This window comes from Sus scrofa, chromosome 18, assembly GCF_000003025.6.
Source record: "Sus scrofa isolate TJ Tabasco breed Duroc chromosome 18, Sscrofa11.1, whole genome shotgun sequence".
Lineage (NCBI taxonomy): Eukaryota > Metazoa > Chordata > Mammalia > Artiodactyla > Suidae > Sus > Sus scrofa.
The window spans coordinates 17,977,054-17,986,725 of NC_010460.4; the positions used below are offsets into that span (position 1 = coordinate 17,977,054).

The 9,672-nt window shown below is 37.7% G+C and overlaps 1 long non-coding RNA gene across 1 annotated transcript in view; it reads left to right on the forward strand.

Annotated features, from left to right (window-relative positions):
* LOC110257572 overlaps nt 732-9,672 on the forward strand; it is a 60,545-nt gene continuing 51,604 nt past the window's right edge. Inside the window, exon 1 of the long non-coding RNA XR_002340372.1 lies at nt 732-6,022. This is a non-coding gene — a long non-coding RNA (uncharacterized LOC110257572). The remainder of the gene's footprint in view (nt 6,023-9,672) is intronic.

A 9,672-nucleotide genomic window follows, 5' to 3' on the forward strand; every position in this document is an offset into this window, starting at 1 on the left:
TTATTCCCACCTCTTACATACCTACCAATTCCTGGTATTTTCTGAAGACATATCAGTGGTTCCTAAATAATATTTAAGAAAACACCTTGGTGCTAGGGCAGATTTTTGTGGCTCTTGACATTCTGTATGTTTAAATTTAGCTGTTAATAATACCATCTTCTTGATGTATCAAGCCCATGGTTGTGACATTGATATCGATTTATTTTTTTCTCATGAAAACAATATATGACAATCATAGAAAACTTGTAAAATATGGAAAAATATTATGCCCAATAGCACAATCTAAAGGCAACTGCTGTTATCTTGATGCATATTCTTCTGGTATTTTTAATGTGAATTTTTATCTATTCCATTGTTTTGCACTTCTTTTTTGCCCTTAACAATAAAGTATAAGCATTCTCTTATTAGGTCTTTGTAAATATTTTAATTATTTTATATGCCTGAGGAATATTTATAAGGTGTTCATTGGGTGAAATAACATTTTTTCAATTATCAAGATAATATTTCTCACAGAAAGTGTCAATATTGTAAAGAGGTAGTTAAAAAAATCCAAGTTCTCCGCCCACTCCTTCTTAAGCTTTTTATTTATTTATCTATTTATTTTTTTCTGGTCTTTTTAGGGCTGTTCCCTCGGCATATGGAGGTTCCCAGGCTAGGGGCTGAATCAGAGCTACAGCTGCAGGCCTACGCCACAGCCACAGCAACACCAGATCTGAGCCACGTCTGCAACCTACACCACAGCTCACAGCTATGCTGGATCCTTAACCCACTGAGCAAGGCCAGGGATTGAACCCACCATCTCATGGTTCCTAGTCAGATTCGTTAATCCCTGAGCCATGATGGGAACTCCTTCTTAAGCTTTTTAATTGTATTCTTTTCCAGTCTCTTTTTGAGATCAGCTTCTCTCCATCCCTCCTCCCATTTGTCTGTCCTTTCCCCGACCCCGTTCCTAACTTTTCGTTCTTACCTAGCAACATTGGTATCATTTATATACAATTTTATATCCACCTTTTTCGCCATATTTTGTGATTTCCAGTGTCATAAAGTATTCTCCCAAAACCAATATTTTAAACATATGAATTTACTATAATTTAGTCACCTGGCTTCCCTTCACTTTTGGATATTTTGAGTCGTATCCAATTGTATGTTATTGTGAGTTATTGTATGAATGCCCTTGTATAGTTATCTTTCTGTATATCTGTGATTGTTTCTTCGGGAGGTATTTATAGATCTGTTATCAGTCAAAACAGTTTGAGGACTTGTAAAAAGATACTGTTGATCTCCTGAAATAATTTTCTTACTTCACTTCACCAGCTTTTACTCTTTGTTGTCCATCTTTGTGAATTTGATTGATGAAAAAAAATCTTGGCATTTGCCAGTGAAATTCAACATTTTTTCAAATTTATTGGCCTTTTATATTTGGAGGTGAATAGTCTGTTAATATCTTATACCTTTTACATTTATAATAATATAAAGTATATCACCCTGTTGCGAGTATGTTATTTTTTGTTTACTTTTCTGTTTTGCCTGCTGCTTTTGGAGCCACAGATTTTAATGCTTCAGTATTGTCAGATGGATTTGATTGCCTTGCCTTTTGTTATTTTTTTTCATTGCTTTTATAAAGCTCGGACTTCTTTTCCTGTCTCAAATTTAGAAGTATTTTCTTCTAATTACTTTACCCGCTTTTGCATTTAACTCTTCTAGTCTCTACAAAATTAATTCTGATGAAGGTTGTAAAGTGGGGGCTAATTTTGTTTTTTCTAGAATATTATCTTGTTCTCATGCTTGTCCGAAATCCCAGGAAAACTGTGATGTGAACCAAAGCAAGTGCTTTTTTGTATTTCAGTGTCTTGATTTTCCCACCGGGGAAAAAAATGAGAAGGCTGTGATATACCTGTAGAAGCGAGGAGCCAAAAAGAGGGACTGGGTTCTATCCCCAAAGCTTTACCCCTCAGCCCAGAACCTGCCCTGTCTCTTCCCAGCTCACGCAGTATGATGCTTTGCAGAGCCTTGGACGGGGGACAGAGACAGCAGCGGTCATCAGGGACCCATGAGTTAGGGACTAGGTAGCCCAGAGTGAGCCCCTCTTAAGTCTTGGCCCTGTTTCAATTTTCCTCAACTAAGATAAGCTTCCAGGGCATGGCTCTTTGGAGACTTACTTGACCTCAGGTTATAGATGTAAGACAGCACGTAGTGAAAGAAATCCCTAGCCTAGGAAAGAAATCCAGTTTCAGCTGTCGGTCAGCCATCTGTATAACACGGGGAAGCCTCTTCTTTGATTTCCCACTTTGTAGAGTTAGGGAGTTGAGAGATATACTCTGAGATTTATTCTCGGTAACTTAAACGGTCTTGGCAAGTGGCCGAGCTAGGGGTTGTGCTACAACTCTGTTGGGGGACGTTTCTTGGTAACTGGTTCATCCTTATTGATTGAGTCAACCAGTAAGATACCAAGTTTAGTGAGAATATCGCAGTATCATGTAATACTCCACCTTGGAGGCTTGTCCTTCTTACCTTTCCTAACTGTTCTTAGTCTGCTTCAAGCTTCCCTTCTGAAAATCTTCTGTCTTCTCTGATAATTTCTTCTTTCATCTAGCTACCTCCTGTGTTTAAGAATTAAAGAAAAATGACCTCGTAATCAAGAAATACTTGAAATTGATGTTTGTCACTGCCCTTTTCCTGCTGCTTGCCCAGAGGCGTGGATAAATTTTTTTATAAAGGTGAAGTAAAAGTATGAAAAGCATTTTGAAAAGTGTGAGGCATTAAAGTGATAAAAGTCATAGTTATAAGATACAAATACCTGTTCTCAACCAATGTTAATTGGTTTTTTTGGTGTTAATAAATTATTATTTATTAACGTATTAGTAACAAATTGCATTGAGAATCAAAGCACCATGGGCCAAACCTTTTGAATTTCAGATATGTTTATATTAATATATCTGAAGACTAGCATGGAGACTAATATGTCTTAAGTAGTTTTTGTATGATAAAGTCATCTATCCGTCAATCCATTATACCTATTAGCTTTTTTTAACATTAATCTCCCATCTTTTGATTTCCAGAGTGAGTGAAATACTGCAGATGAAAAATTCTGTGGGGTTGACATTTTCCTCTAGAGAATGTATTTTCTGAAATGAACTATATAGGACCACTTGAAATCTATAAAACTTGTGCGAAGGCTGGATAAACCTAAACAGTTTTTTCTTTGTACTCCAGGAAGACACAGCAGTATATGGTAAATAAAGCACAAGTATTTATATGTAGCTGCAACTATGTGTTGTTTGATTACAATTGTGCAATTGTGTGTTATTGCCTGATCTTCAAATAACATGAAAAATCGCCCTTAAAATAAACCTTGAGTGGATGTGATCTTCATAGAAACAGTTTGTTTATTAATTAAACTTTTGTTTCTCATAGTACACTGCTTTGATCTCGTAATATTTTTTAAAACATCCTGAGGGCTTATTTTCAAGGCTTCCAAATGAATTTTTATTTCTTAAAAGCCATAATATATTCATGGTTCAGTGAATCCCAAAGATGGTATTTTTAAACTCCTGTTAAGTTTATTTTTCTCAGCGTGCTAGTCTCCTGCATAATTTTCTTTGCTCTGTGGGTCACATGACTCCTCCCGTCCATAACACACGCACTTAAAATTTTCACTTCCTGATTGAGCCATCAAGATTATGTAAAATGTAAATCAGTCTAACTACCTATGAGCAGGAATTTTAAGGGGAAAATGCTATTTTTTTTTTCTGTTTCATTATTGATGCCTAAAAAATTGGAGTATGTGCTTGCCTATTTGTATTTGGAAACTAGAAACTGTTTAGTTTTTTTTTTTTTTTTTTTTTTTTTTGTCCCTTCCCTTTCAGATTGCATCAGACTTTGCTTTCATTATAAAAATAAAGTACCAACTAGATAGACCGTAGGAGTGGTGTAGTTGCAGGACTGAAATCAAAATGGTTCCGATTACTGAGAGAGCTGTTCATTTACTTATTATTTTTTTTTCGTAATCTGAATGAAGAGTATAGCATCTCTCACAAGGTAACGATTTGATATTTCAAAGTTGTAAATAGCCATTTAGCCTTTCTGCTGCCTGATGGAAATGAAAGTAATTTTTCACAGGCTGGATGACACTTGTTTTATCATGAATCTTAAAATCCCTCATATTTGCTTGAAGCAGTTTTGAAGTTGTCATAGTAACAGCATGATATTCGGAGGGTCCTTTTAGTAGTTCTTTAGCTCGAGTTAATTAATTTTATTAACTCTGGATGTTTTTTCTTTTTATTCTTCTCTGACAAACAAAGGCCATAATTGCTCAAATATGTATTTCGTGTTCTTTATTTCTTGGTGACTGTAGTTCGAGGACTTGTTGTTTTGCAGGTTGTTTCAGGAGAGAAACAAGAATGTTATCAGTTGGTTTCAGATAAGTTAAACTTGAGTTTTTAATTACTTCTCTGTAAAATTGCACCACCACTGTAAGACCAGAATTTGGTTTTATTTAAAGAGTTGGATTATAGGAAATGTTCTCTCAAATTTAATGGTGACTTACACAGTTAAATTATGTTACAAGTATTCTTTCTCTCTCTTTTTTTTTTTTTAATTCTTCTACATCAAGAATAAGAATTGAGGAACAGAGAAGGGAAATGTGTCAGACTGCCAGGGGAAAATTATTTCTTTAAAAATGTAACACTCAGATACAATATCAAAATCATTTCCACAAGAGAAAAAGAAATGAGTAAATCTTGACTTTATCAAAATTAAAAGTGCAACAATGCTTTCTGAAATTCTAAAATATGCCAACATAAATTATCCTCTAGGGAAGTTTGTGGGAATTTTTTATTGGGGGAAAGTAGGTCAAGATCTTCTATTAGAAAAGCTCTGTGGCAGAAATTCTTGCCAGTATGGCGATTGGTGAGAAAGGAAGCCCTTCTCTTGGGCAGGGAGAGGGTCTGAAGAAAAAATAGTCTGTATGAGGTCTGGATGCAGGGACTTAAAAAAGTATCAGATGTTCAGTGCTTTTGTTTTCTTAGAAAAGTGATCAGAGAGATGTGGCACTTATAAAAGGGACCACGTGAGTTCTGTGGGTTTAATGCTAACACCAGTATCCCTACTGTCGTGTGAAGTATTTGTTCAACCAGGGGCGATTCAAGAAGGTCGGGGTAGCAGCGTGTGCAGCCAACAGCAGTGAAGGTGCTAATACACGTCCAGTGATGTCAGGAGTTACGAGACAGAGGTTTCAAAATACTGCGGTAAACAAGGTCAAAGTGTCCCATTTTGCTGGAAGAAGGTTTGTTTTTATGAGCTGAACAGTACATGGATGAAGTAAGTTTTCAAAACAAACATCAAATTTGGGTTTTAAAAAATGAACCCGATGAGATTTAGTAAGGGGTTACATTTTTAAGCAAAATTATACTTTTTTCCTTTTTTTTTTTTTTTTTTTAAATGGATTCTCTGTAGTTTCCACAGAGGAAATGAAAATTCTTGTGATCTAGGATTCTTAAATGCAGTTTTAGACAGCGAGACGGGACAAATGCCGGTCACCAGTAAAATACCTCTTTTAATTTTGTGCCCTCCGCTCTTTCTTAAGGCTAAGTTTAAGTGCAAGAAAGTTAATGGCACAGAATACTGCTGACTGTGTGGTTCCTGTCTTTATGCATTTTCCAACCTTGAACCTGAGAATGCCAGAGGCTCGCGTCTCTGGACACTCGTCTGAGTGGTTATCTGCTGGTGGCCTGGTTCCTGAGGTAACAAGTGGGTGTCCCAGGCGTGCGTGTGGTAACAACAGCAGTGGTGCCACGTGGCGCCCAGAGGTTGCCTGGGTCTGAACTGGGGATTCCTTGTCCTCGATGAAGCCTCTGAGATGAACTGTGAACTTGGGGCATCCGAGAGGCGCAGGCATTTAGGAGTCCTGCAGCAAACCTGGACCCGAGTGTAAACACAGCTTCCAAAGCGAAAGCAGGGGCCTTGAGGAAAGGAGTTTTACCCTCATCTCGCTCGCGACCAGCTTACTGTGCTGGAAAACAAAGTAAGTGTTGTTTATTTCTTTGTTAGTCAGTCTCTCCTACATGTTTTTTCTTGCTAACATTATTAGACACTCAATATCTGGCAAATGCCAAGTTGTTTTTTTGTTTTTTTTTTCTTTCCCCTTCATCGGGAAGCAGGAGATGAAGTTTGTTCAATAGCTAATTGCTTCTTTTATCTTTTCGATCTCTCTTCCTGCATCTAATGTGCTGGCTGGCTTGTTAGAGATAGTAAGAGACTGAAATTTATTATCAATGAGAAAACAAAAAAGTTCTCTTTTTCTCCCCCCTCTTTTTAAATGGTTCAAGAACTTAGCATTAATTAAATGACAGTGACACAGACAAGGCTGTTTATGTGGTGCGGCCAGGAGCGCATCTAGCAGAATAGCCCCGCTTCACTTGCCCTCATTTCCACTGGAAGCAGGAAGGGCACACGACAGGTATGGAGACGGGGAGTCTCCACGTGGAAACTGCAGGCACTAGATGGGAATGGCTCTTGGACAAGAGGCTGTAATTTTAAAACCTGTCAGGAAATGGGAAGGACCCAAAGAATACAAGTTATTTAATGATGTTGGGGAAAAAATTTAATATAAAAAATGGGTTAAAATAGATAAAGACCTAACCTCATCAACAGGAACTGAACTTTTTTTTCTTTCAGGTTAGAAAGTTTCCTCCCTTGCAGATTTATAGAAAATACATTTAATAACTTAACAAAATTAGGAAGAGGCTTTATCACCTACACAGAAGACTTGTCTGTGACATCAGCCTGCTTCTGACACTTGGTTCTTGTTTTCCACTTTTGTTTTGTTTTGCTTTTCATGCTGATCCTGTCTCCAGAGATGTTATGCGGCTTGATAAATTTTGAATACAAGGTTCTGTGGTTTGGAAAATGCAAAACAAGTGGAAATGCAGAATGGTTTGTAATTTGTAATTAAACTAACCTTTCTGCAGTAAAAGGGACTGCGTTTACTGTAGCGTTTTCTCAGCTTTCAGCAGTGACACTTTGAAGGTAGAAGGGGACAGCATGGCTGTAGTGTGGCGTTTGGAAAGCAGAAGTCAGGGATCTTCTGAATCCAGTATGGAATACCGTGTGAATTTAAGCCAGGGCTTCTGTGCCGTGGGAACGCACGCTTTATCTCAGAGTGGTGATGATGGAACTTGAGGTGGCTGCACTTCGTTTGAAACACTCCGGGCTCCCTCTCTGAAGGTCTGTGAATTATTAATTCAGCAAACATCTTTAAGCACCTTCTTTTTGTATGGCATTGTGCTCAGACCTGTAGTTTTTCACAATTAAATTGACAGAGATTCGGTTTGCAAATCAGAGATTGAGAACAGTTTGAAACAAGGGCGAGTGAGCAGAGAGCATTACCATCGAAACGGTTTGTTAAAGATGGTGCCAAGTGAGCAGGGCTGTCCCCTTCTGAGCTGCCCCTCCTAATTAAAGGGGAAGGTGGCTGCCATCTGTTTTCTTTCATTCAAGGCAGTAGGGGGTCTAGGGTGGAAGGAAGCAACCCCCCCTCTTATTTTTCTCCCACTCTTTTTTTTAAAGTCGGCTTTCTCCCTAGTCAGTGACCCAGAAGGTCATTGATGATCTGTCTATCTCAGAATGAATAGTAACATAAGCATGCAAGGCACTTGCAAAAAAAAAAAAAAAGTTTATAACGTGCATTTATCCATTTAGAATCCTGCTTGAGTTATGTCTGAGAGTATTGTAATCTCTGGGTTGGTGTCTTTGCTCCTTTTGTTACTGACGGCACTACTTGCAGGAAAAGTAGGGAGTTTTATTGATTTCGTTTTTCCATGAAAAATGTTTTACACTCCACTGGGCGTAATCAGAAGATGGCAGCATGTAGCTATCCAGTGGGAATGTTCAAGAATATTATTCTTGTCAAAGCCAAGGATACCTGTGTGTGTGTGTGTGTGTGTGTGTGTGTGTGTGTAATATGTAATATTATATATAATTTGAAGGGAAATCATGGACAAGGATATTAAACAGATGTCTCAGTTACTCAGTACTCTACTGCAGCTTTTTGGACCAGTCATTGAAATAATTCACATTGTTTATCCTTTAGTGAAGCAGTAAGTCTTTCAGACCTTTTCTTACTAGAATAGGTTATTGGAGAATTTAGTTGTAGTTTGGGGTCATAGCTTTAATTGCTTTTGGAACAGAGTCCTCTAACAAACCAAGCTTTCTTGCCTTCGTTTCCACCTCTTTAAATGGAAAAAATACGTACTGCTTAAGTGTTTAAGAGAATATAAAAGAATACTTTCTGTCTCTGATAAAACTTTATTACAACTGAAAAATTCTAAAACCTGTGGTTATTTTTGTTTTCAGTTTTCATATACTTAGGCAAAGCGTCGATGGTTGTCTGAAAAGATTCGGGCCTTAACACTCTCTGTTACACCCACCCCCAGGCAGTAGGTCTGGACTTCCCAGGATATGCTGTTTTTTAGAACTCTTTGTGATATGAAAATGTGTTTCTTAAACCCATAACAATATGTTTGGAAAGCCCAAATGTGAGAGTCATTGTCTGCAGTTTTATTTAGAGTTTTTTTTTTTCAAATTTGTCATCAACTTGTAATGAGCTTTCTTGGAAGCTACGATGTGCTTATGTTGTTGAATCTGGGAAGAGCGATATGTAGACTCTGGAGTACTGACGGCAGTTTGTATGATTGGAAGGTATTTGAAAAGTGGCTCACTTCCTACTCACGGAAGGGTACACAGCACTGAAAAAGCGGGTCCCTTTGGCTTTTTCATGTCATTTAGATATTGAACCTAGATACTTCCCTCTCATTTTTAAGTTGTGATTTATACTAATTTGGTCTTACCCATCAGGATTTATTTCAAGGGGACTAAATAAACAAATTAAATAAAGCTCATATATAAGATGTGACTCTAAAGCAATGTAATTAATATTTTAACTCATAGCAAAAGGCAGACACATAGACGTGCAAATGGATGCTGCCTCCTTGAAGTACTGCGTTAGCTGGGAAGAATTTAAACTTCTACTGTGGTGATGCTCTCTTTGCCAAGGACTCATTTAGAGCTTTTTGTTTGCCATGGTCTTAAGAGCCTTCCATCCTTTTTTTATTAGCCACAGCAGTGAGAATTCTCTGGCCTTGGAGGGTAGCAAGGAGCCAGTACTTAGCGCTGATGAAAAGGTTTATGATCCAATAACTGATTTCAGTCATTGAATCATGTAAACATTTACTAAGCCACAGACTGCATTCCAGCAGTCAGAACTGCAGATTCAGAATGGGTATGTCAGTTGCCTGGCCCTTCAGGAAGGCAGTTTAGTGGGATAAATGACATACAGAGAGGTAACACCACAGACGGAGGAGTACTGTCACAGAGATACACGTGGCAGAGGAGGGAGGCTAAAATAAAATTTGAAGGAAAAATGAGTTGTTATGTACATGATTTATGAAATGGCTTATGTAATAGAACTTTGGAAACGAAAGCCCTGGAAAAAATCTTCTATTTTAAGGACGAGGAGATTGGAATTTATTTCTAAAATTATTGTAATTCTCAGCTGGTTGAGAGCCTTATGAGAAGAGGCATTCATTCTGTAATACATCTTTTTATTATTATTATTGTCATTAACCAAAAGAAGTTGTGACTGTAGAAGGTGAGGTCTATAAAAAGATTTCGGGC